The 9,968-nt window shown below is 42.0% G+C and overlaps 1 protein-coding gene across 1 annotated transcript in view; it reads right to left on the bottom strand.

Moving 5' to 3' along the window:
- Nucleotides 1-338: 338 nt before the first annotated feature.
- The window catches only part of LOC133773605 (ankyrin repeat domain-containing protein 26-like), a 112,632-nt gene continuing 103,002 nt past the window's right edge, over nucleotides 339-9,968 (bottom strand). Inside the window, exon 14 of the mRNA XM_062211051.1 lies at nucleotides 339-412. The gene's annotated coding sequence lies outside the window, so the exon portion shown is untranslated. The remainder of the gene's footprint in view (nucleotides 413-9,968) is intronic.

The raw sequence follows: 9,968 nt of genomic DNA, 5'->3' as shown, positions 1-9,968 counted from the left end.
CAACTCCTCTGAGGAACGTACTTTCTACCCATGAACCCAGTCACTACAACGTGGTACCTGTTTCAGGCTTCCTGCTCCTAAGGCTTTTGGACACAGGAAGCTCCAGTACCACAACTAGCAGAGAGCAGTGGAGAGAAAAAAGTTCCAATGACTTGGGGGGGGGTGGCTGAAGTGGAGGAGTGAAGGAGGGAGAGACTTTCAGAGTAGGGTATCCTTTCCCAGGAACACACACCACATCCTAGGCCACAGAATCAGCACATGACAACACTAGCTGGAAATAAGCACACCTTTCTGGAGTCTTCCTGGGGGAGGTGGATGTCAACCAACCATCCAAGGAGCCCACCTTCTTGGCAACTTGCTGAACAGGTGCTCCTTCCAACTCAGTCCTGAAGAATGCTCAGCTAAGGGGTACCTGGAGTTAACAGAGATACAAACACCATCCTCTCTTTCACTTACACAGATCCTTTTGCAGGTGCATACTCCATTCCCTAGGAAGGGTCCCCTTGCCCTTCTTGTCCTTTCTACTGGCTCCCAGGGGCTAACATTGGAGCACGTGCTGAGTTCATGGATGTCCCTAATCAATGCAACAGGCTCCTATGGTCAGAAAAAATCTCTGCTAGAGGTGACCTGGGAGGAAAACTGTGAATAACCTCAGGCTCTGCCCTTGACCCAAAATAAACAGCCCCCTACCCCGCTTTCATCAGGCCAATAACCTTCTGGGCATGGAGAGCCCAGGACTTCAGCCCTGTAGCCAGTGTTTGTAATGCAGGAAGGCTTCCACAGGAGTAAGGCAGCACACCCAGGCCTCCTGCAGGGAATCCTGCCCCTCACCATGGGGACAGAATAGAGGTGGCTTGATCTTACCTACTGGGACTTTTCCACCTACTGGCAGCCTCCAGGCCAGCTCACTGCCCCTCCTCCACTGGAAATACCCTATTTCTATGCCCAGCTCCCATACTGTCCAGAGCTTGGGCAAGGCATGATGTGGAGGCGGACTAGGTGTACAATTAAGAAAACAGATGGGGCCGGCACCGTGGCTTAACAGGCTAATCCTCCACCTTGCGGTGCTGGCACACCGGGTTCTAGTCCTGGTTGGGGTGCCGGATTCTATCCCAGTTGCCCGTCTTCCAGGCCAGCTCTCTGCTATGGCCCGGGAAGGCAGTGGAGGATGGCCCAAGTGCTTGGGCCCTGCACCCGCATGGGAGACCAGGAGGAAGCACCTGGCTCCTGGCTTCAGATCAGCACAATGCGCCAGCCGCAGTGGCCACTGGAGGGTGAACCAACAACAAAAAGGAAGACCTTTCTCTCTGTCTCTCTCTCTCACTATCCACTCTGCCTGTCAAAAAATAAGTCTTAAAAAAAAAAAAGAAACAGATGGACTGCCTCACAGGTCTTCCTGCTCCTCCCAAATTGCTACATACCTGTGGCTGCAGACATCTCTGTGCCCCTTCAGGGACACACCATCTCTATGATTGCTGAGGTCCATTGGCTCCGGGATATTGTTCGGATAAGGTTCAGAAGCAGACCACACAATGCCTCCCTAGGTCTCAGGAAGTGTCCCAGGATTGCAAGCAGGTCTTTCCATGTCTCTCCTGGATGCCTTCCCCTGGAGGCTCCAGGTCCACCTCCTCTGGACTGCATGAAGTCTCACTGATACATACCTCAGGCCATGCCCCCCTACCTAGATTCACCATCTGCTGCCCCTCCCAATCCCACTCATAGCTGTCCTTTGACAACTGTGGCCCCCAACTTGCCCCACCCCTTCTTATGCCACAACACACTCCAATGCAAGGACACACTACAGTGAAACTGACAAGACACAACTGACAGAACTCTATGCACTTCCCAGAAATAGATAAAGGATTGCTGCACATTTTACAAAACAATTGCATCTATGACATATTAGCAAAGTCAAGCAGAACTGCTCACACAAATCAATAAACTGCGGGGCCTTCAAGTGATGAGACGCAGAGCCACATCATCAGGATTTGTCATATTCTGGGTGTAACTTGCTTTGGTTTCCTGGAGGTTTCCTCTATGAGGAATCATGCAAATAGCGTAATTTCTCTCTTTCTCTGATCATCTGCACTTGTCAATCCAGGCAGGACGTAAATGCTGGTACAGTAGTGAAATTGTAGGCATTGCCCCACAGGCAGACCTCTTTCCCACCCTAAATTAAATTTAATTTTAAAGACAGAGGCAGAGAGAGAGAGAAAGAGAGAAAGAGAGAAAGAAAGAGAGAGAGAGAGAGAGAGAGAGAGAGAGAGAGAGAGAGAGAGAGATATTTTGCATCTAAAGATTAGCTCACCCAATACCAACAACAGGACTGGTAACACCTGGTCTAATCTAGGAACCTAGAATGTAATCCAGGTTTCCCCAATCAGTCACTGGACGGTTCATACATAGTAACCAACAACAGCATAGCTGGCTGAGCACCAAGGAGAGGGAGAAAGACCCATGGTAGTTTGTGGGATGGAGGGAAAGTCATTCAGAGCATGTTACGTGAAGCCTCTCATCCGGGGAAGACTACAGCTCACCCAGGCATACATTAAGAGTGGCCAGGAGCCCTGGAGCTACCCTTCTCCAGAGCATGCACCAAGTCCTAGACCATAGACTCCAAACACAGCATGGATTTATCAACACCTGGAAACAAGCACATCTTTCCTGAAGTCTTCTTGGTGGAGCTGTGTGGTGACCAACCATCCCAGGAGCCCATATTCCTGGAACCTTGCCTGATTTTACCAACAAATCATTCACCAAGTCTGCCAAATCAGCATCTCAGCTCTCCAATATGGTTTTGGGCTACACCTGAGCATTAGCTTTTAGTTTGGAAAGAGTCAAAATCAAGCCCCACTTTGGTGACTCAGCCCCATTTGCAGGGCGATTCTGGATTCCCTGGGAAGTGTCCTCTTGCCTAAGGTCCCCTTTCACCCTGTCCACTGGCTTCTGAGGCCAAAGTTCTAGCACATCCTGAAATGAAAACGGGATGCAAGGACCTCAGTTACCAGATATCCCCTATTCCAACTGGTCTCCAGATACCAGAAAACCTTGTACTTTGAGCTGTCCAGATAGAAAAACAACAATGAACATTGGCTTCCACCCCTGCTCACAAACAAGTCTCCCCTGTCCTGCTGCCACTCAACTGGTCACCTGTTGTGTGCAAAGTCCAGGACATCAGCCCTCCAACCTGAAACCTAGTCTCTGTATGGCTTCCACAAGCTGTCAGGCAATGCTTTATGGCTAATTGGAAGGAAACTGTCCCCACATGACAAGGAAGAGTAGAGTCCCCACCTTCACCTCCCCAGGGCCCTCCCTGCCATTCAGCAGCTGTCCAACCACCACATCTTTCTAGAAATCTCCTGCCTCTGGGCCTCAATGTACCCACCTTCTAGGACCTGGCCAGACTGTGAGTTTGCCCCGGGCAGGCATTGTAGGTGGTGGAATCGCTGACTTAGTGCCTTGGGGTGCCTCTGTGCTCTGTGTGCTAAACTCGGGGCCACTCACACATTCTATTCCTACTGAAAATCTGGCACCTCCAGGTCTCTACTTGAGTATGTATGGAGGGCTAGATAAAGAGCAAGACTAGGGTTCAGGAGGTGGCCCTGCAGGACAAGTGGACCTCATCCCGGGGACTCTGTGGTCTTTGCCTCATGAATCCAAGTCCTTCTTGTCTTGCAGCCTGTGCCCCACTGCACACCCACCTCTTGCTCCACCTCCTTGCAAAACATGCATCAGTGCCTTGGGCCACACCCAGGATGCCCCTACCTATCCCCCTGCCCCTGGATGTGACAAGTTGCAGGTTTTTATGTTGGATTATCCATTCTGTGCATCTGTGGCAGTGAGATGTCAGAGGTGGTGTTTGATTGATCTCTCCAACTGTGCATGGTAACAGAGCTGGACAATGATATGCATATTCCACAGTAAGGGGTGGCCAAGCAAGAGATATGGACATTTGGAGTGCCAGAGACATCAAAGCATAGGAAGGAATGGAAAAGAATCTATGGACCTTCTGGACCACAAAGAAATCATTTGACAAAATGAAGAGGCAACTTATGGAATGGGAGAAAATGTCTCCAAACTATGCATGAAGGATTAATATCAAGAATCTATAGAGAGCTCAAGAAACTCAACAGCAACAAAACAAACAATCCAGTTAAGAAATGGGCAAAGGACTTGAACAGGCATTTTTTCAAAGGACAAATTTCAAATGTCCCACAGACACATATATACATGCTCAGGATCACTAGTCATCAGGGAAACAAAAATCCAAAACACAATGAGAGTTCACCACACCCCAGTTAGAATGGCTATCATCCAAAAATCAAACAAAACAAAACAAAACAAAACAAATTCTGGCAATGATGTGGGGAAAATAATACCCTAAACCACTGTTGGTGACTTTTTCCCTGGCCCTGGGAAGTCACCTTTACATGTGCTTTTGCTCAGCTATCTGCAGCTGAAATAGTTCTAGAGGGACCTTTGCAACCCTACAGAATTTTCCTGCATAGAACTCTCAGCTCTGCTCTTTTGCTCTGAGTTCTGGCACAACTTTGGCCTCACTCTGACTTCTTAACACCATCTCCTTCTTAGAAAAAAAAATTACCTATTTATTTCAGCCTCTGAACATTTGATTGTCTCAGGGTTTAGTCCCTAGGTTCCCTCTTATCCAATCAGCACTCACTCCTTGGTAATCTCCAGTCCCTGATGGGCCCAAAGCCCACTGAAGCCTGAGTTCTCCCCAACTAAACTATCTACACTCAACTTCTCCTGAACACATCTATTCTTCCAATCTGTCTCTAACATTCAATGTGCTCCCAACCAAAAACCTGCTCTCCTTCCAAGCCTATTCCACCTAAAACCTTCCTCAGGAAGTGTGAATAGAGGAACTATGTAGCTTAGTTTGAAAAGAATCCAATGAACACTTAAAGTGGGATATGTCTCAGAGAGCATCTCTGGAGGGTTAGTGGGTGGGAGAAAGTTAGAGGGATGGTAGTGGTGCAAGAACAGAATCTAAGAGGTCCAAACCACAAGTCAGCCCACTTTGTAGCTTTTTGTCCCTTACCTTTAAAGTTCTGAGTGTATTCTCAGCCAGGGGAGGCAGCTTAGCATATATCAGCCTGTGTCTGATCTGAGTTCAAATCCTGTCTATCCCACTCACTGTTTGTAAGACTGTGGATGGGATATTTTCTTATCATCTGAGTTTCTGTATCTGGATGCTCACCTGCCTCAAGGGGGAGTTTTCAAAATCTTACAGAGAAAATATGGACAAAGCCAAGTTCAGTTTCATTGTTCCAAAATGTTAGCTTCCTTCCCTCTTTTCAGCCCAGTGAAGGGAATCTTCTCAAGTTGTGAAACATAGGATATGACTTAAGGACACCTGCAAGTGCACAGATTGTTTGCATATATTTGGAAATGAGATTAGCATGTGACCCAGGCTGTAGATCAGTTTTACAAGTTCCTGCATGTAATAAGTCTACCAAAAATGAATCATCTAAAAGATCAGTGTGTCTAATGCCCTCACTGGTAATAGTCTGGTGTGAGTATGTTATGTGATTGTGAGTTAGTTACACATTCTCTCACACTGAATAGCACTTTATTTGAGAAATGCTGTACTAAGCTTAAGGACACAATTAGACCTTAGAGTCGTAACTCCCTGTTTTCAGACCCTGATTCCATGGCTTAGTAATTCTCGGATAATCACTCTGTGTGCCTCAGTGACCTAATCTGTAAAGTAGAGATTTTATTAGTATTTCTAAGTTAATATTTGAAGAACTTTCATAATAATCCATGACATAAAGTACTATTAAAATTTTACTATTATTATTATTATCACTAGTGAACCTTTAAAAGTGTTGGATTTGTGAAGACAAGGAGATAGAAGAAATACAAGAAAGGGCATTCAAAAAATTGACCATTACAGTACATACAAGTAATCAGATGAAAACACATGAACTACTGAAATTCATGCAGGACATGAAAGAAAATTTCTCTCATGAAATTGAGATCTTAAAGAGGAATCAAAATGAAATGAAGAATTCAATAGAGCATGCAATTGAGATCTTAAAGGGAAAAAAATCAAATGAAAAATTCAATACAACAAATAAACAATGCAGTGGAGCACCTTAAAAACAGAATCGGTGAAGCAGAAGAGAGAATACCAGATTTGGAAGACAAAGTACAGGAAAGTATTAGGTCAAAACAAAGACAAGAAGGGGAAATTAGAAAAAAAAAACACTATTGGGAATCTACAGGATACTATAAAAAATATATGGGTTCCAGGAGTTCCTGAAGGCATCAAGATATAGAAGGGATTAGAAGGCCTTTTTAATGAAATAATAGCAGAAAACTGTCCAGGTTTGGAGAAAGAAAGGAATATCCAAGTACAGAAAGCATATAGAACTCCCTATAGATGTGACCAGAATAGACCCTTGCCTCAACAAATTGTAATCAAATGTACCACAGTGAAACATAAAGAGTAGATTCTAAAATGTGCATGAAAGAAATGCCAGATTACTTTCAGAGGATATCCAATTAGACTCACAGAGGACTTCTCATCAGAAACCCTACAGGATAGGAGAGATTGGAGAGATATAACTCAAGTCTTCTGAGAAAAAAAAAGGCATCCCAGGCTATCATACCCTGCAAAGCTCTCATATGTGAATGAAGGTGAGATAAAGACCTTACATAACAAACAGAAATTGAAAGAATTTCTCACCACCCATCCAGATTTGCAAAAGATGCTTAAGGGTGTGTTGCACACAGAAACACAGAAACCTGGTCCTCACTACAAAAGAAGGTAAAGGAAGAAAATCTCTCCGTAAAATCAAAGGAAGTTCAAAGTATAAATTAGGAATATTTTCAGAAAAAAAATGGCAGGGCAAAGTCCTTTCTGATCAATAGTCACTGTGAATGTAAATGGTCTCAACTCCACAGTTAAAAGACATAGACTTGTTGAATGGATTAAAAAACAAAACCCATCTATTTGCTGCCTAAAAGGAACACATCTCACAAAGACGAATGCAGACTGAAAATGAAAGGATGCAAAAAGATATGTCATGCCAACAGACACCAAAAAAAGAGCTACTGTAACCATCTTAATATCAGACAAAATAGTTTTTAACAAAAAAAAACAATTAAAAGAGACAATGAAGTGCACTGTATAACGTTTAAGTGATTAATTCAACAGGAAGGTATAACTATTAAAAATATATATGCACCTAATTACAGGGCACTTGGCAATTTAAAAGAAATATTAAGGTATTTGAAAGGAGACTTAGATTTCTATAGTATTGGGGGATTTTAAGAATCCACTTTCAGCAATGGACAGATCAACCAGACAGAAAATCAACAAGCAAACAGCAGATTTAATCAACACTATAGACCAAATGTTTCTAACAGATATCTACAAAACTTATCATCCTACAGTTGCAGAATACATATTCTCCTCAGCAGGTGCATGGACCTTTTCTCTAGGATTGACCACATATTAGGCCAAAAAGCAAGCCTCAGCAAATTCAAAAGAATCAAAATTGTACCATGCATCTTCTCAGACCACATTGGAATGAAGCTGGAAATCAGCAACTTAGAAATCTCTATAGTATATGCAAACACATGGAGACTGAAAAGCACACTCGAATGAACAGTTGGTCATAGAAGAAATGAGAAGAGAAATTAAAAACCTTTTGGAAAAAAATAAAGATGACAGCACAACATCAAAACTTACAGAATACAGAAAAAGCAGTGTTAAGAGAAATGTTTATACAATAGGTGTTCACAAAAAGAAAAGGAAAAGGCTCCAAATATGAACTATCAATGCATCTCAAGGATCTAGAAAAACTATAGCAAACCAAACCCAAAAATCATAGGAGAAAAGAAATAATTAAAATTAGAGAAGAAATCAACAACATTGAATCCAAAAAACAATACAAAAATCAGTAAAACAAAGAGCTGGTTTTTTGAAAAACTAAACAAAATTGATATCCCATTGGCCCAACTAACTGAAAAAAAAAAAAAGAAGCGAGAATACCCAAATCAATAACATTAGAGATGAAAAAGGGAATTTAACAACAGATACCACAGAAATAAAAACATTCCTCAACACATTCAAGACAATTTATGACAAACCCATTGCTGGCATCCTATTGAATAGGGAAAGGTTGGAAGCATTCCCACTGATATTTGGTACCAGACAGCGTTGCCCACTATCACCATTGCTGTTCATTACAGTACTAGAACTTTTAGCCAGAGAAATTAGGCAAGAAAAGAAATCAAAGGGATATGAATTGAGTAAGAAGAAGACAAATTATCTCTACTTGCAGAAGAAAGGATTCTTTATATGATGGGTCCAAAGAACTCCACTGAGAGACTACTGGAACTAATAGAAGAGTTTGGCAAAGTAGCAGGATAGAAAAACAAAATACAAAAATCAACCTTGGTAAACACAGAGAATGCCATGGCTGAGAAAGAACTTCTAAGATCAATCCCATTAACAATAGCGACAAAAGAAAATCACATACCTTAGAATGAACTTAACCAAGGATGTCAAAGATCTCTATGATGAGAATTACAAAATCTTAAAGAAAGAATTAGAAGATACAAAAAAATGGGGAAAAATGGAAGCATGTTCATGGATTGAAACATCATCAAAATGTCCATTCTTCCAAAAGCAATTTACAGGTTCAATGCAATACCATCAAAAAGACATTCTTCTCAGATCTAGAAAAAATGGTGCTGAAATTCATATGGAGACACAGGAGATCTCGGATAGCTAAAGAATTCTTATACAACAAAAACAGATCCAGAGGCATCACAATATCAGATTTCAGGGCATACTAGAGGTCATTTATAATTAAAACAACATGATACTGCCACAAAAACAGATGGATAGGCAAATGGACAGAATAGAAACAACAGAAATCAATCCAAACATCTGCAAACAACTTATAGCTAAAACTAATTCCTAGAGAAAGGACAGTCTATTCAACAAATGGTGCTGAGAAACTGGATTTCCACATGCAGAAGTATGAAACAAGACCGCTACCTTACACCTTACACAAAAATCCACTCAACATGGATTAAAGATCTAAATCTGTGACCTGACACCATCAAATTACTAGAGAACATCGGAGACACCAGGTAAGATATTGGCACACGCAAAGACTTCTTGGAAAAACCCACACAGGCACAGGCAGCTGAAGCCAAAATTAACAACTGAGATTACATCAAATTGAGAAGTTTCTGCACAGCAAAACAAAAACAAACAAACAAACAAAAAAACAGGAAAGTGAAGAGGCAACTTACAGGAGAGGAAAATTATTTGCAAAGTATGCAATTGATAAAGGATTAATAACCAGAATCTATGAAGAGATCAAGAAACTCCACAATAACAAAACAAACAACCCACTTAAGAGATGGGCCAAAGACTTAAAGACATTTTTCAAAAGAGGAAATACAAATGGCCAACAGACACATGAAAAAATGTTCAGGATCACTAGCTGTCAGGGAAATGCAAATCAAAACCACAATGAGGTTTCACCTCACCCTGGTTAGAATGGCATTCATACAGAAATCAGCAAACAACAAATGCTGATGAGGAAATTAGGAAAAAGGCACACTAACCCACTATTTTTGAGAATGTAAACTAGTAAAGCTACTGTATAGGACATTATGGAGATACCTCAGGAATCTGAATATAACGCTACCACAGGAACCAGCCATCCCACTCCTCAGAATTTACCCAAGGGAAATTGGAAAACAAAAGAGCTATCTGTACCTCCATGTTTATTGCAGCTCAATTTACAATAGCTAAGACATGGAACCAACCTAAATTCCTGTCAATGGAAGACTGGATAAAGAAATTATAGGATATGTACTCTACGGAATACTACACAGTGGTTAAAAAAATGAAATCTAGTCATTTGTAACAAAATGGATTAGCCTGGAAATCATCATGCTGAGTGAAATAAGCC

Source organism: Lepus europaeus, chromosome 14 (genome assembly GCF_033115175.1).
Source record: "Lepus europaeus isolate LE1 chromosome 14, mLepTim1.pri, whole genome shotgun sequence".
Taxonomy (NCBI): domain Eukaryota; kingdom Metazoa; phylum Chordata; class Mammalia; order Lagomorpha; family Leporidae; genus Lepus; species Lepus europaeus.
The sequence above is the reverse complement of the archived record's forward strand: the minus strand, read 5'-3'. Positions and strand labels throughout refer to the sequence as shown.